We start from the raw sequence: 15,465 nt of genomic DNA on the forward strand, positions 1-15,465 counted from the left end.
AGACACACCTAAAGAAATGACGTCACAAGTACCTGGAAACAGTGTCACCGTCTTGTACTTCAGAGATTAATGCAAGTTCTGTATAACTGAGTAAATTAATTGATTTCGCCTAAAGACTGGAATGTTCGTCGTCCAGACTGTTGTGTTTGTTTTTCTGAGGGATTAAAGCTGAGTTGGTATAGACCATCGCTCACGTGAGTGTTTTGAGATACTGATTATAAATCTTTTACAAACTGAGTGTACCGAAATAATACTAAGCGTAGGTTGTTGCTTGGGATAAGCAATAGCTTCTAAAGTCCCCGCTCTTTGTCACTGACGATAAACAATTGAATTATTTTCTCTTTCTGTTGAAGTTATTTGAAAATGCTGCGCCTAATTTAGATCTAAAGCATTTGTGACTGTTCGTCGATTCTCTAAGGTTTTGGAAGAAGGTAACTGCTGTAGCTTCTAAGATTTATGTATGACAATTACTGATATTAAGTTTTTTGTTTTGCGCAGACGATAATAATTGCAATATTACTCTGTACAGGTTCCGCAAATGACGAGAATATGTAACTTTTCTTTTAGCACAGTAGAGTGTTGTAAGATGGTAATACATTCATTCTACATTTACAGATTTGTTTGAGTTGAAACCAATATCTCTTGGGCAGAGTACAGTTTTTTAAAACCTGATTTGAATTTTTCATCATTATCAATAACTATTTAATGGTTATGCCTAGTGTTCCCTACATTTTCTCTGCATATTATCGCTACAGTAGATGGTAGTGTGTTTCTACAGCAGACAAGCAACTTTCATTAACTGGAAGAAATACGACGGAGAAGTACTTCTTCAGTGCTGTCTGAAAACTGCAGAGAAGTGCTGAGAGTTTCCGAACAACTTTCCGTGCAGAGTGGAAAGGAAACACGCTGGAAGGAAGTGTCCTAACTTCGACCAAAGTCACATAAAAGGACCGTAATGAAATTGATTATTACTCTTCACATCTGGAAGTCCCCGCACTCCTACATTATTTACAGGGTGAAATCAATCTCTTTCTTGTAAGGAAGTATAAAATTGTATTTTATAAAACATATACACTGCTTTCTCAAAAACTGAAGCAGTTGCAGAATAAGAAGCGTCTTGAAGTAGTATTATGTTGCAACTTCGTTTATGTGTTGAAATAAGCTTTTGAGGATACTTGTAGTAACCACTTTCAGTCACTTTTATGATAGCTTACATAGAAAGCCATAGCTAATAAACGCTGACAACATAGTTGATCCACACGCTCGCACAGAACAGGTGTCACGATTCTTTTGTAATTAGTATTCTCAACTAATCTGAAAAGAAAAAAAAATGAGCAGAGAAACAAATAAATTTCGCAACACATTCATGTGGCCATAGAACGTAGAAATTTCTGCCTTCAGATGTAAAAACACTGCACAAACATACGAAGAGATGTTTTTCTCGTAAAATCCTGATTGAAAATGTTAGTTTTTTTGTAGTCAGTGATGCATTGTATCAGACTGTTAGTGTACTTACACTGAAGATTGGCATCTGTACATATTACTGCACCTAAGAGAATTTACTCAGAATAATAATTATACTTAATGCATGAAAGGCAGCAGTTTGTCTTGCCTTAAGAAAAATCAAAATTCATTAAGTTAACCGGACTTGTCGACCTGAAAAAAGTGTTCGACAATGTAAAATGGCACAAGATGTTTGACATTTTGGGAAAAACAGCAGAAAGGTTTAGGTATAGATGAATAGTATACAATATACACAACCACTAGGATTATAACGGATGTAAGACAGGGGCGCAGTCTTTTGCCCCTACACTTCAGTGTATACAACGGAGGAAGCGAGGGCGGAAATAAAAGAAAAGCTCAAGAGTAGGATTAAAATTCAGATTCAAAGCATATCAATAACAAAATTCGCTGATGAAATTCCTGTGAAGAAGAGTTACAGGACATGTTGAATAGAAATAATAGAATATGGATATGAAAGCAAACTGAAGAAACGCGAAAGTAGTGGGAAGTACAGACATGAATAATGAGAAACTGAACAGCCAAATTCCATTGGAGAAGTGAATTCCACTACCCTGGAACCAAAATAACAAACCAGGCAAAAAGGGAAAAAAAAGCACATTAGCAGAGGAAAGAAGACATAAAAGGCGGACTAGCACAGCACAGATGGCATTCATGGCCAAGAGAAGTCTGCTTCTATTAAATATGTAGTTTTATTTGAGGAAGAAACTATGTTTGGAGCATCGAAGCGACTGAGATGTGGTGCTGTAAATTCGTAAGGTAAGGAATCCACAGAATCAACGAAGAAAAGAACTGGCGAACGCTTAGAAGAAGAAAGGAAGGGATGATTGGACGTACTAAGGCACTGGGGCATAGCCTCCACGATCATAGAGAAAGATGCGAAGGGTAAAAATTGTAGGAGGCACCATAGAATGTAATTTATCAAACACATAAATGAAGACGGAGGCTTCAAGTGCTACACTGAGATTGGCGCAAAAAAAGCTATCACGATATAAAAGATCAAATATCAGTCACGTGTTGTAGCTTATCATTTCAATACGTCACTCCGTATAGTTCCTGCCCACCTGCTATGAATTCTTCCAAGAATATTGCACCTTTTGCTGCAATTCGGCAATGGGTCTTGCAGGATCTGGAGAACGAGTGAATTGTCGTCCGTATACGTTCAGTTGCGAGAGATCTGGTCACGATGCTGGCTAGAGCAGCTGTGAGCTGCGTGTCATTCATTTTAAAAGTACGTCAACAGCCGTACTATGAAGTCTGCGCCGTTTTAGAACTTCTTGACTGACTGAAGCTGTGCGCTGGACTGGTTCTCGAATCCAGTACCTTGACTTCACATTTTGCAAACTTTGACGTAGCTTACGTATTATTTTGACACATACTGTTTTCAGAATTGGACGAAAATTTGGAAATATAATGCAATACGAGTCATCAGTTGCTTATGAGGGTATTCCACTGACATTATTTTCTAATGCATATTTGATCACTGGACTCCTACTCGACACAAAAGAAGTAAGTACAAAAATACAAATATAATGGCACTCTACAGCCATTTGTGTCATATGAATGGAAACAAAGTATGTGAGAGATTTTTTAATATGTCAGCCTACAAAAAATTTCAGTCATATGGTTCCGAGGGATCAGAACTGACCTGTAACAGATGAAAACTAACGAACTTGAAATCCTGAACAGAGAGATGTGTCGAAAGAAGGTCTTCCATTTGCATCTCCAGAGAAAACTAAAACCAGAGAAAACCAAGTAATGGAACCTGAACAGAGTGGTCTAAAGTTCGAAAACGACGAAACACTGATCTGATGAGAAACGGAAGTTAAATTAGAAGCAATTATTTACGTGGTCCATAGGAGGCAGATATAGAAGGGAAGAAGAAAGGATAACCTTCAGATGGCCGGAAAAAATACAAATTTAATACTTCACTACTTTCCTTAGTTCAACTATTTGTAAGCAGATAGGAACCCACTATTGCCATCAGAATGTCTTCTGTTATAAATATAGCGAATATGCTGAAATGTATGTGTAACAAGGGATATCTTAATAGTAAATATCTTGAAATAGCCGATGACTTAGTGACGACTGCCGCTGAAAAGTGTACAATCAAAAAATTTTACACCAGTATTGTCAGAATGAAAGACATCACTGAAAAGAGGAATATGAAATATTAAAATGTGTCAAAAGCGAATACAGCTTTTGAGGTCTAGAAAACACACAGATAAAGAGAACAATAATTTATAACTCCCATAAGATTTGATCATGGTTTGCTCCCCAGTCAGGAACCCTTACCGCGAATTTGAGGGGTTTAACAATGAGAAATTTTGTTCGAAAATACACTCTATGATTCCCTGAAATCAAGAAAATGGTATCCTTACAACATTTAATCAGACGTTATAAACGATTAACCAATAAGAGGGTCATCCTGGCATGTCAAACCGCACATTGATTTTAAAATAAATATCAAGGGTTTTAAATGATTTTAACTTTGCCATTAATGTCCTAGTTGCTATTGTAAGCTTTAGTCTGAAGACTGGTCTCATTCAACCCTTGCTGGCATGTGTTGCCGAGCGGTTCTAGGTGCTTCAGCCTGAACCGCGCTGGTTCGAAACCTGCCACAGACATGGATGTATGCGATGTCCTTATGATAGTTGGTTTTAAGTAGTTCTAAGTTCTAGGGGACTGATGACCTCAGATGGTAAGTCCCATAGTGCACAGAGCCATTTGAACCTTTCAACCCTCCGCTGCGGTCTATAATATTCAAGTCTTTATTTCTGTGGAACTATTGCAACCAACATCCATTTGAACCTCGTTACTAAATGGCTTTGAATTGATCTACAATTTACATCCCCCAAAACGTCTCCTACAATGAGGTGGAAAAACTCACGGGATTCCACCTAATATCGTGGATGACCTCTTTTCGCCCCGCGCAGGGCAGCAACAAGATGTCACTTGGACTCAACACGTTCTCGGAAATTCACTGCAGGAAGTACTGAGCCATGGTGCCGCTATAGCCGCCCACGATTGCGAAAGTGTTGCCGGTGCTGGATTTTGTGAACAAAATGACCTCTCGATTGTGTCCCATAAATGTTCAATAGGACTTATGTCGGGTGAGCTGGGTGGCCAAATAATTCGCTCCAATTATCCAGAATGTTATTCAAACCTATAGCAAACCATTGTGGCCCAGTGACACGCCTCGTTGTCATTCATAAAAATTCCATCACCGTTTGGTAACACGAAGTCCGTTAATGGCTGAAGATGGCCTCCACGTAGCCGATTATAGCCATCCACAGTCAATGATCGGTTTGCTTGTGCCACCGTCAATTCCATGTAAACACAGTGCAGGTCATGATGGAACCAATTCCAGCTTGCACAGTGTGTTCTTCACACCACAGTCGATCCCTACCATCGCCTCTTACCACTGAAATTGGGACTCATATGATGAGCTCACGGTTTTCCAGTCGTCCAGTGTCCAACCGATATGATCACGAACCCAGGAGAGGCGCTGCAGGCGACCCTGCTTTGTTAGCAGAGGCACCCGCGTCGGTCATCTTTTGCCATAGACCATTAACGCCAAATTTCGCCGCACTGTACTGACGGATACATTTCTGTTGCTATTTAACGCAATGGTGCTTGTCTGTTAGCACCGACTACGAAAATGCCGCCACTCTCGTTCGTTAAATGAAAGTCGTCGGCCACTGCATTATCTGCGGTTAGACGCAGTGCCTGAAGGGTGGTACTCTGGGCACACTCTTGACACTGCGGATCGCGAAATACTGAATTGGCTAACCATTTCCGAAATGCAATGTCCCATGGGGCTAGCTCCAACTACCATTTCGTGTTCAAAGTCTGTTAATCCCCAACGCGTGGCCAAAGTCATGTTGTAAACTTTTTCACATGAATCTCCTGAGTACAACAGTGAGCTCCGCCAATACACTGCTCTAAACGTTGTAAAAGCGATGCTACCGCCTTCTGTATATGTGCATATGGCTATCCTATGGCTTGTCATCTCAGAGTATTTCCTTCCCCTGCCAAACTACTGCTTGACTGTTCTGGAAGTAGTCTACCCACCTATCCACTTTTCTGATCAAGTTACACCAAATAGATCTTTCCCCTAGATTCAGTAGCTTTCAGCCCACCAGATCTGCATTCTTATGTAGCACGAAGATTGATTATTTCATGGCTTTATTTATATAACAATGTAAGAAAAATGTTGTACAAATTGGTAAAGTTACTTCGGTCAGTAAGATTCTGCTGTGGACACACGGTGCTAAGATGCCAAGTATATGCCACATTACGTGGAACTCTTTACCAAACAGAGCATTATAGACAGTGAGGAGAGAGAGTAGTGTTCGGCCACGCTGATTTGGTACACTAGATATTGCTATTGTTCACATCAGCTGAAACCCAATGCAATCCCAGACTTGCCTATTTCATCTTAACAACAGAGAGACGAAGCAAGAACTGAATGTTTGGTGGAATTACACGAGACTAACACACTGCCCTTTCCCAGTGTACTTGGGAGTTACTCTTGATAGGACACTGTCATTCAAGCGGTACATGTAATATCTTACTTGGCGAGCTAACAACATCAAAATGGGGAGCTAATCCAAGAGTTTTACGCACCACCGCAATGGCACACTGTTACTCTGCTGTTGAGTTTGCAAGTCCTGTCTGGGAGAGGTCATGCCACACAAACAAACTGGATACTGTCCTGAACGAGACGTGTAGACATGTTACTAGATGTCTTGAGCCGAGAAGAGTAGAACACCTATATTCCTTATCAGAAATTGCTCCGCCCAATGTCCGACGTTCAATACAGAGCAGAATTGAACGAACGAAACAGGTTCAAGATTAACGTCATGCGTTACATGGGCACCAAATGGTACCAAAACGCCTTAAGTCAAGAAGTAGTTTTCTCCACGTAACCGAACCACTCACAGATCCAGGAACAACAGGAATCTGCCCACGATTCTGAGGAAGTGGTGCCACCAGGTGCGGAACTTCAGTGGGAGAGATGGATAATCCTGAACAGGCTGCGTTCAGGAATAGACAGATGTAACAAAACTATGCACTAGTGGGGAATTAGTGAAAGTGCTTTGTGTCCTTGAGGGAACATCCAGACCATGAACCACCTGCTTCAATGTCCGCTAGTAAACCATCCAAGAGCGTGCACGTCCCAAGACCTGATGGCGTCCAGCGAAACAGCGAGGCCATATGTGGACTTCTGGAACAACGAGATATGAAGCAAAGACTGCATAATATTTTATTATGCTGTATACAACGTTCCAAAAAAATGGTTCAAATGGCTCTGAGCACTATGGGACTGAACTTCTGAGGTAATCAGTCCCCTAGAACTTAGAACTACTTAAACCCAACTAACCTAAGGACATCACACACATCCGAGGCAGGATTCGAACCTGCGACCGGAGCGGTCGCGTGGTTCCAGACTGAAGCGCATTGAACCGCTCTGCCACACTGGCCGGCCATATAATGTTCCATATATTTTATTTTATAAATTAGCATTGTAATATTGTAAATTTTATAAAAGACACATTATTCTATAATGTGTGAATTTATTGTAAATGTTTGTAGTACGCATACGAAATATATATACAACAGCATATTTCTTACTTGACGAAAACTTTGAGAAACAGTCGTAACGAATACAGCAGGTAGTTGTCAGAGGACCAGTACCGATAATACAGACCAATTAGGACCGTTTTATGCAATCTTCAGAATTTCAACATTGTCTAAATCTGAGATATGGGCTTACGATTAAATTTCCGAACATGACCAGAGACAGAAAATTTAAAATCCCGTGCACAGTGGAAACCAGCAGGCGTCACTTTGTTCCTCTATACTGTCCTCATCGTAGTTATTGCCATTGTGAAAAGGTTGCCTTGTGTAATCAAACATCTATGCATTTCCGACGCTTCACAGTCATTACACCTATTACTTGCTTTCCTGTTCATATCGAACGCTGTTAGGTCATGGAATAAACATCCACAATTCATAGATACGTTATTTACACTCTCTTCACCTAGCAAAATTCTCAGAATATACAGTGAATTTTCATGCATATACGAAAAAATTTCGAACGTTTCTTTTTTATGAACTACCAGTAGTAGTATATAGTTCAACTATACATGAAAACGTGGCATGTTGGCAGCCAACACTGTCTTCATCTGGCGCAAAATTGTTGTGACCACTTCACAGTGTCACTAGAATTCTACGAAGAAACATTTTCAAAGTACCTTGTTGCCTCCGTGACTATGGAACAGACTGGGAAGTAAGCAGATAAAAAAAGTTCAAATGGCTCCTAGCACTATGGGACATAACATCTGAGGTCGTCAGTGCCACAGAACTTAGAACTACTTGAACCTAACTAACCTAAGGAAATCACACATATCCATGTCCGAGGCAGGATTAGAACCTGCAACCGCAGTGGTTGCGCTGTTCCAGACTGAAGCGCCTAGAACCGCTGGGCCACAGCTGCCGGCCTGTGCATAAAACATCATAGAAAATGGAGTAAATGGTAGTAGTTGATATACTTTCAGACTGGGCTATTATCATAATTTTATCATATCTAGCAGTTTTATTGTACGAAATGATGGAAACAAATCACCTCACAACCATAATGTTTAAGAGAAGAGAACGAGAACTTTTTACAAGTCTCGGTAGCAGTGATCACGTAATAGCAGCAACTGCACACTGCCTATTACGAGAAGCTTTGACAGCATCTCTAGAACACACACGTTGGTGCACAGAAACCCCACATGAAGGACGGCCTGTGAAAATACACACACACAACACACACACACACTCACAAGTATATGCGCGTATGCGATGCAGACATCAAAGACGCACGCTGACACAGCCAATATCGCTGAGTTGGCGTACGTCCACACAGGAAGGGTAGAAGAAGAGAAAGAAGGCAAAGGGGAAACTGTGCTGCGCGCCAGGACGCTGCGCCCTAACAAAATAATGAATTACAGGAATTCCATGAGAACGAACACAAACGTCTGTCAGTTTCTACTAGACAAATCTTCGCGGAATCATATTCAAGTAATAAACGATCTCATACACTGTTCTTTAAAACGAATTCCACTCTAGGTACTTTCGATGATTTGTGTATCTGTACAGCAGTTGAGAAGTCAACGAATTCACATTCAAATTCTGACCTGACCCTAACAACAAGGATTGCTACGTCGCAGCAAGCCTAGATTAAGAATGAATCAGCTCAACAGCCTCATCGAAACCGTCCTGATTTTCTTGAAATTGAGTTTTCAAAAATCTGAGTAAATGGAACGTAAGATAGGCAAATATGAAATGAGGGTTTTGTAGTCAGTGTGTAATGTCAGTAGTGAGAAGTGCTTATGACGGGGTGAGATGTGTTCCAAGGAGAACCCTACCATGCTCGTAAATTCACGTAACAAATTTTCCCCCTCTCGAAGTGCAGTACAGCGTGAAGTCATGCATATCTAACTTTCTCGAGTTGTATTTTGTTTGTTTGTCTCTAGCACCAGTACAGTTCTTCAAGTGAAATGTAGCGCGACTGCGACGCCGGTATATAGGCATCGACATGTAAGCAAGGGTAAGTGCATCATTCGTGACTTTCAGACTTGGCTGCGGTGAATGAGGAAACGTGAACCATGGCGACGTTATTACCTAATGTTTCCAAACAGGACCAACGTGCTGTCATTCTCTTCTTGGCTACCGAAAGACAAACACTGGTGGACACCCATCCTCAAGAATATGTATGAGTCAGCATGTCTGTCGATTCCCTCCGCTTTGGGATGGTGTGATAAGGTATACTGCTGCTTCCTGATGAAGCACGTCCCCATATCGCAAACACCGTAACGCAGAAGAAACCCATGCGCAAGTTGGAGACACTTATATTTACTGACTCACACTGACGGAAAAAAGTCGCAACACTATAAAATATTAATTTAGATTAATGAAATTTTGGGAATACCTCTGTCTAGGTGATATATTTAAGTGATTAACATTACAAGATCAGACGTTAATATGAGAGTGAGGTAAGCCACTGAAAATGTGCAATGCTGGTACATAAATCACCAGTGTAAACGCGAGAATTTTGAATTTAACCATACAAAAGTGAATATAATGTGTTGTACAGGTGCCGGATGTCGAGTTTGTCGGATGGACTTCCATACATGCTGTCAGAACAGTGTGGTTTAACGCTGTTTGTCGTGGCACTGGAGTTGTCAAAATGGTTCAAATGGCTCTAAGCACTATGGCACTAAACATCTGAGGTCATCAGTCCCCTAGACTTAGAACTGTTCAAACATAAATAACCTAAGGACATCACTCACATCCATGCCCAAGGCTGGGTTCGAACCTGCGACCGTAGCAGCAGAGCCGTTCCGGACTGAAGCGCCTAGAACCGCTCGGCCACAAAGGCCGGCTCACACGGGAGTTGTCGTCTGATGATGCTCGACTGAAGACAGATGTGGCGATCGAGCAGGCCAAGACCGCATGTTGACACTGTAAAGCGTGTTGGTTTGAAACAGCGGTACATGGGAAACACCTCCTGGAATGCTGTTCATGCATGGCAGCACAGTAGATCGAATCACGAGATTAATGTAGAATTTTGCAGTCAGGTTGCGAGGGACGACCACGAGTGTGCTGCTGCTGTCATACAAAACTACACCTCAGACCATAAACCCAGGTGTAGGTGCAGTCGGTCTAGCACACAGTTTGAATGCAGGTCCTCAACTGACCTCTCCCTAATCAACGCACGGCAGTCACTAGCACAAAGTCAGAACCAGCTTTCGTCAGAAAACACAACAGACCTCCAGCCTGATCTCAAATCAGCTTCTTCTTCACACCACTTAAGTCACAATCTGTGGTGCTTTGGGGTCAGTGGAATGCACGCTACAGGGTTTGTCTCAGACTTGTCCTTAAAGTAGCCTATTTGTAACAGTTCGTTGTGTCACTGTGGTGCCAATTGCTGCTCAAATTTCTGCTGCAGATGCAGTACGATGCGCCATAGACATACACCGAACACGATGGTCTTCCCTCTCGGTAGTGCTACGTGGCTGTCCTGAGTATCCCTGCAAAGTCTTTGTGCAATGTCACAGAAGAGACATTAAGCTTCTTATAACCATGTTACACGACCTCGTTGAAACGCCATGAGGTACTGATACTGGCGTCCTTGTCGCTTATTGTAGTTGAAGCAAACCTGATTTGTGTCCTCATAGCGGCGCTACTAGCTCCACTCTTATTCGACTGCAATTAAATTTAAATAATCATCTTTCAGATGTAGAAACACGCCTACCAACTTTCGATTATGTCGAACAACTCTCTCTTGGTGGTGCGATTTTTTTCCGTCACTGTATTTAGCCAGTTTTGCGATAATCAGTAAGTTCCATATCGCTAAAAATAGGCATAATACCAGAAAGAGTAATTGCACAGAACTTTCTCTTTTTTTCCTTTATTGATTTTTCAATTCCCCCCGAAGGGGGCGGGCTGGTAGCAGCTTAGTACGCTGCTCTACAGCCTACAGACTATTTTAAAAACGGAAGAAGAAAAGAAACAAGAAAAACAGGCGATAAAATGGTGACTTAAAGTGTAAAATGGTGGAAAAATGCGGAAAGTTAAAACAGAAAGCAAAGGGGTTGGCAATGTTAATAAAATACACAGGAATCAGAGAAGTAACAGAGTAGACACACAATTAAATCTGGTTTTTGTTCACAAGAGATAAAAAAAATCACACGCAACGACAGTATGATGGCCGTTCGCAACACTTCCCAAAAGACACACAACACGGAACACTCGCTGTAACACACTCACTGTAAAACACTGCACGAAAATGGCGGCACAATGAGGACACTCCCGAGCCAAGGGAAATGGGAGGGGGGCCTGGAGGAGGGGGAAAAACAAGGAGGAGGAGAGGGAAAAACGAAGAAGAGGGGGGGGACCAAGGAGGGAGAGGACTCATAAGGGGGAGAGGGGCAGGGCAGACGCGAGTGGGAATGGGTGTTGTGGGCTGGCAGGAGAGCCAACACAGTGTTCATAGAGGAAGCCGAAAGGCACGCGTTTTAGCTCACATAGGCTGGCGTGAGGTCTGGAACAGGACAAGGAAATTAGAATTTAGAAAAACGGATGTAGCTGGTGGAATACTTAACTTTAATCTATTAATGGTGAACATCGGTCTGATGGTACATGATTAACAAGATCAATAGCAACTGATAATGGCGCCTTGCTAGGTCGTAGCAAATGACGTAGCTGAAGGCTATGGTAACTATCGTCTTGGCAAATGAGAGCGTATTTTGTCAGTGAACCATCGCTAGCAAAATCGGTTGTACAACTGGGGTGAGTGCTAGGATGTCTCTCTAGACCTGCCGTGTGGCGCCGCTCGGTCTGCAATCACTGATAGTGGCGACACGCGGGTCCGACGTATACTAACGGACCGCGGCCGATTTAAAGGCTACCACCTAGCAAGTGTGGTGTCTGGCGGTGACACCACAATGGGAAAAGGAGAGGAGGGAAATGCAAAAGGACTTGGGGGAGAGAGGGGGGCAGAGAGAGGGGAGGTGGGGGAAATAGAGGATGGAAGGGGGGGGGAGAGGGAGCCAGGGAAAAGGACAGAGGACAGGAGGGGGAGTAAGGATCAGAGTTGATAGGAGGGATAAATGGAGGGAGAGAGGGCATCACCTGGGAGGGGGAGTTGATGGAAGCCACCTTGGGAAAGGAGATGAAGGGTGTAGAGATGGAGGGTAGGGGGGACACAACAGGGAAGGCGTGGCAGGGGGCGGGGATGGGAGACGAAAGGAGCAACCAGGGGGTGAGGGGGATCAAGGCAGCGGGAGGTGTAGAGGATGCGGATATGTTCGAGGCATAGGAGCAGATGGGGGAAAGGAATGAGGTCATAGAGGATCCGCGTGGGGGACAGGAGGCGTATAAGGAAGGCGAGGCGGAGAGTTGCAGAGAAAAGAATGTTCAGTATTAATATGATTACTAGTTACGCTACAGAGGTGAACGCAGAAAGACTTTTTATGCAAATATCGAGAATTGTAATAAATTTCTATTGTAGCTCACAACAGAAGGGAGTCTTTCAATAAGTCGTTCAGTAAGTAATGCCCCACAGCTTTTTAAACAGCCATTAATATACGTAGACAAACGTCCTTGTTGGTGCTTCACATTTGATGTTTGTTCTGTGCGACGGTGAAGTTTTGAACCATTATGCCAGATGGCAGAGCCATAGTACAGCGTCAAAATTCGTCTACATACAACTCACGTTACAAGCATTGTGCAGTTATTGTTTTCTTGTCTGCAGAAAAAGAAACCGTGGCGAACATCCATACACGTTTTTGTGCTGTGTATGCCGATGCTGCAGTTGATAGGAGTACACTTGGGCGATGGGTAAAGAAAGTCACAGCCTCAGGAAACGCAGAAGCAGAGTTCCATGATCTACATCTACATCTACATACATTCTCCGCAATCTACCATACGGTGCGTGGTGGAGGGTACCTCGTACCACAACTAGAATCTTCTCTCCCTGTTCCACTCCCAAACAGAACGAGGGAAAAATGACTGCCTATATGCCTCTGTACGAGCCCTAATCTCTCTTATCTTATCTTTGTGGTCTTTCCGCGAAATGTAAATTGGCGGCAGTAAAATTGTCCTGCAGTCAGCCTCAAATGCTGGTTCTCTAAATGTCCTCAGTAGCGATTCACGAAAAGAACGCCTTCTTTCCTCCAGAGACTCCCACCCGAGTTCCTGAAGCATTTCCGTAACAATCGCGTGATGATCAGCCACGCTCGGGACGTCCTGTCACAGCCATTGCTCCAGGCATGCTGAATCGTGCGGATGCCATTATTCGTGCCGACCGGCGCATCACAACTCGACAGTTGGCTTTATAGTTGTCGGTCAGCACTAGAAGTGCGTCTGAAATGATCGATGCAGTGAAAACACGCCTACGCCTACAGGAAAAGACCTTTTACCACCAGGGAGTACGTGCTCTTCCACAACGTTAGCGCACGGCCATAGAACGTGATGCAGACTGAGTAGAAAAATAGGACATGGACAATACGTGTTGATGTATATTGTCATCAAATTCTAACTCTCAACAATAAATATGTTCTGAGTAAAAAAATGTGGGGCCTTACTTAATGAACGATCCGCGTACATCGTTTACTGAAATCGCAGGAGACGAATTTACGTAAATTTTGTCAGGTAACCCGTCGTTGTAGACAGTTTCGAGAAACGGGTCTATCGGAAAACGATAGAGAGTTTTCACATCAACGAAAAGTTAGTGTTAACGTTCGGATTCGACGTCAAACTGTAGGCCCATTTTCTACGACAGTGTTACCATGGTTGATAGTAGGAGTGCTGACACGTAAGTTTCAGATTATCTGCGGATCCAGTAATGCTGGCAACTGATGGGTTATGCATGGGGATCGTATCAACCTGTACCGCATCAAAACAGCCTGAAGATGACGCCATGAAACGTTGAAACTGGTAGTGACAAAATAAAATAAAATCCGAAGGACGGCTGCAGGTGTTTTTACATTTTGTCACGATAGTAAACGGCCGTCGTCCCAAAGACGTCCAGTTAAAAGGATGGATATACAAAAGCATGGCGCAATAATGTTGAACACATAAAAAACTGGTAATATTGTGCTTTCTCGAGACAGTATTGACAATACCATCACCAGCCTCTTGCGAGCTACAAAATGGATATCTTTGCGTTCTCTGTTCGTTATTGTTGTTGAAACTGAGTTCAAAAGAAGACCAAACAGTGTCATTATAAGAGTGCATCGAAATTGATAAATCATTGTTAGCATTGTGGTGTGTTAGTGCAGATGAGTACGGAAACGGAAATGTCAAGAATAAATCCTATGATTTGTTGCTCATTAAATACGGGGAATGACTGCGAAGAGGGATGTTTTAAAAATCTGATTAATGCAAAGTTATTAATAAAAGTACATATAGACATTTATATCACTTACACTAATGTAAGTCTTTGATGCACCTATTATTGCAGGACGTTTTCAAATACTTAAAGGTGAAACTGGACTGTTCAATTTCAGGTCTTCAAATAATTGGCAGCAGCAACGTATCGTCAAGAAATACTTAAGCGCTGATTTGATGGAATTGCGTCTCTCACTTCAGTATTTTGTTTTTGGATCATAGGGATATGGGAGTCCGAAGAAATTTTTCCATGAACGGATGGGGGGGACGGGAGAAGACGGTGTGCTAGACTTCACAATTGCCATTTTTGGTAAAAATGAGTTGGTTAGTTTCGAGATGTATCAACAACCAAATTTAGTACGTGACACAAAAACTCATTACATCCCAGAGAAATGACGGTTATCCACTCAATATTTGCTACAAGCAAATTACTTTTATACTTAATACCAACAAACAGATATACAGCATATAAGCGTAGTCTTCAGCGACCATTGTCACAGTCAATAAAATTTTAACGGAAACGTCGGTAGCTTTACATATCGACAGTGTGGTCAAAAACCCATAAAAATTTTATTGACAGTTATAAAGCAATTGCCAAGGCCATAGTGCGACATTTGAACAAGCGAGAATTTTAGCGGAATCACGGAAAATCACTTCTAAAAGCATGTGAGAATTTTGCAATGAACGAAACGTTCTTACTCCAGATTCCAAGGAATGGGAAAGGGGCTGGCAATTGGCTATATATGCAGACACCTATGTATCGGGACAACTATTTCCTGTTATGTGTCAAATGGTGGCCATTATCACATAAAAAGTTATAATTTTTGTTTTTGTTCAACCTCAATTCTCTCAACAAGTTGTCGTTGATCTGTTATGCTTCTTTAACCGATTTTTCATGACCCATTTTCTGTTGCAACAAAGTAGAGCAGTTACCACAGTAGCGGCGCCTTTCCCGTTCAATTTTCCGATGACAGTATTATTGAGCAGCCAAGGAGGACC

General features: G+C 42.3%; 1 long non-coding RNA gene across 1 annotated transcript in view; it reads right to left on the reverse strand.

The window, feature by feature from the left end:
- The window catches only part of LOC124548601, a 538,899-nt gene that overhangs the window by 316,105 nt on the left and 207,329 nt on the right, over nt 1–15,465 (reverse strand). The window lies entirely within an intron of this gene.

The sequence above is a fragment of the Schistocerca americana genome, chromosome 1, assembly GCF_021461395.2.
Source record: "Schistocerca americana isolate TAMUIC-IGC-003095 chromosome 1, iqSchAmer2.1, whole genome shotgun sequence".
Lineage (NCBI taxonomy): Eukaryota > Metazoa > Arthropoda > Insecta > Orthoptera > Acrididae > Schistocerca > Schistocerca americana.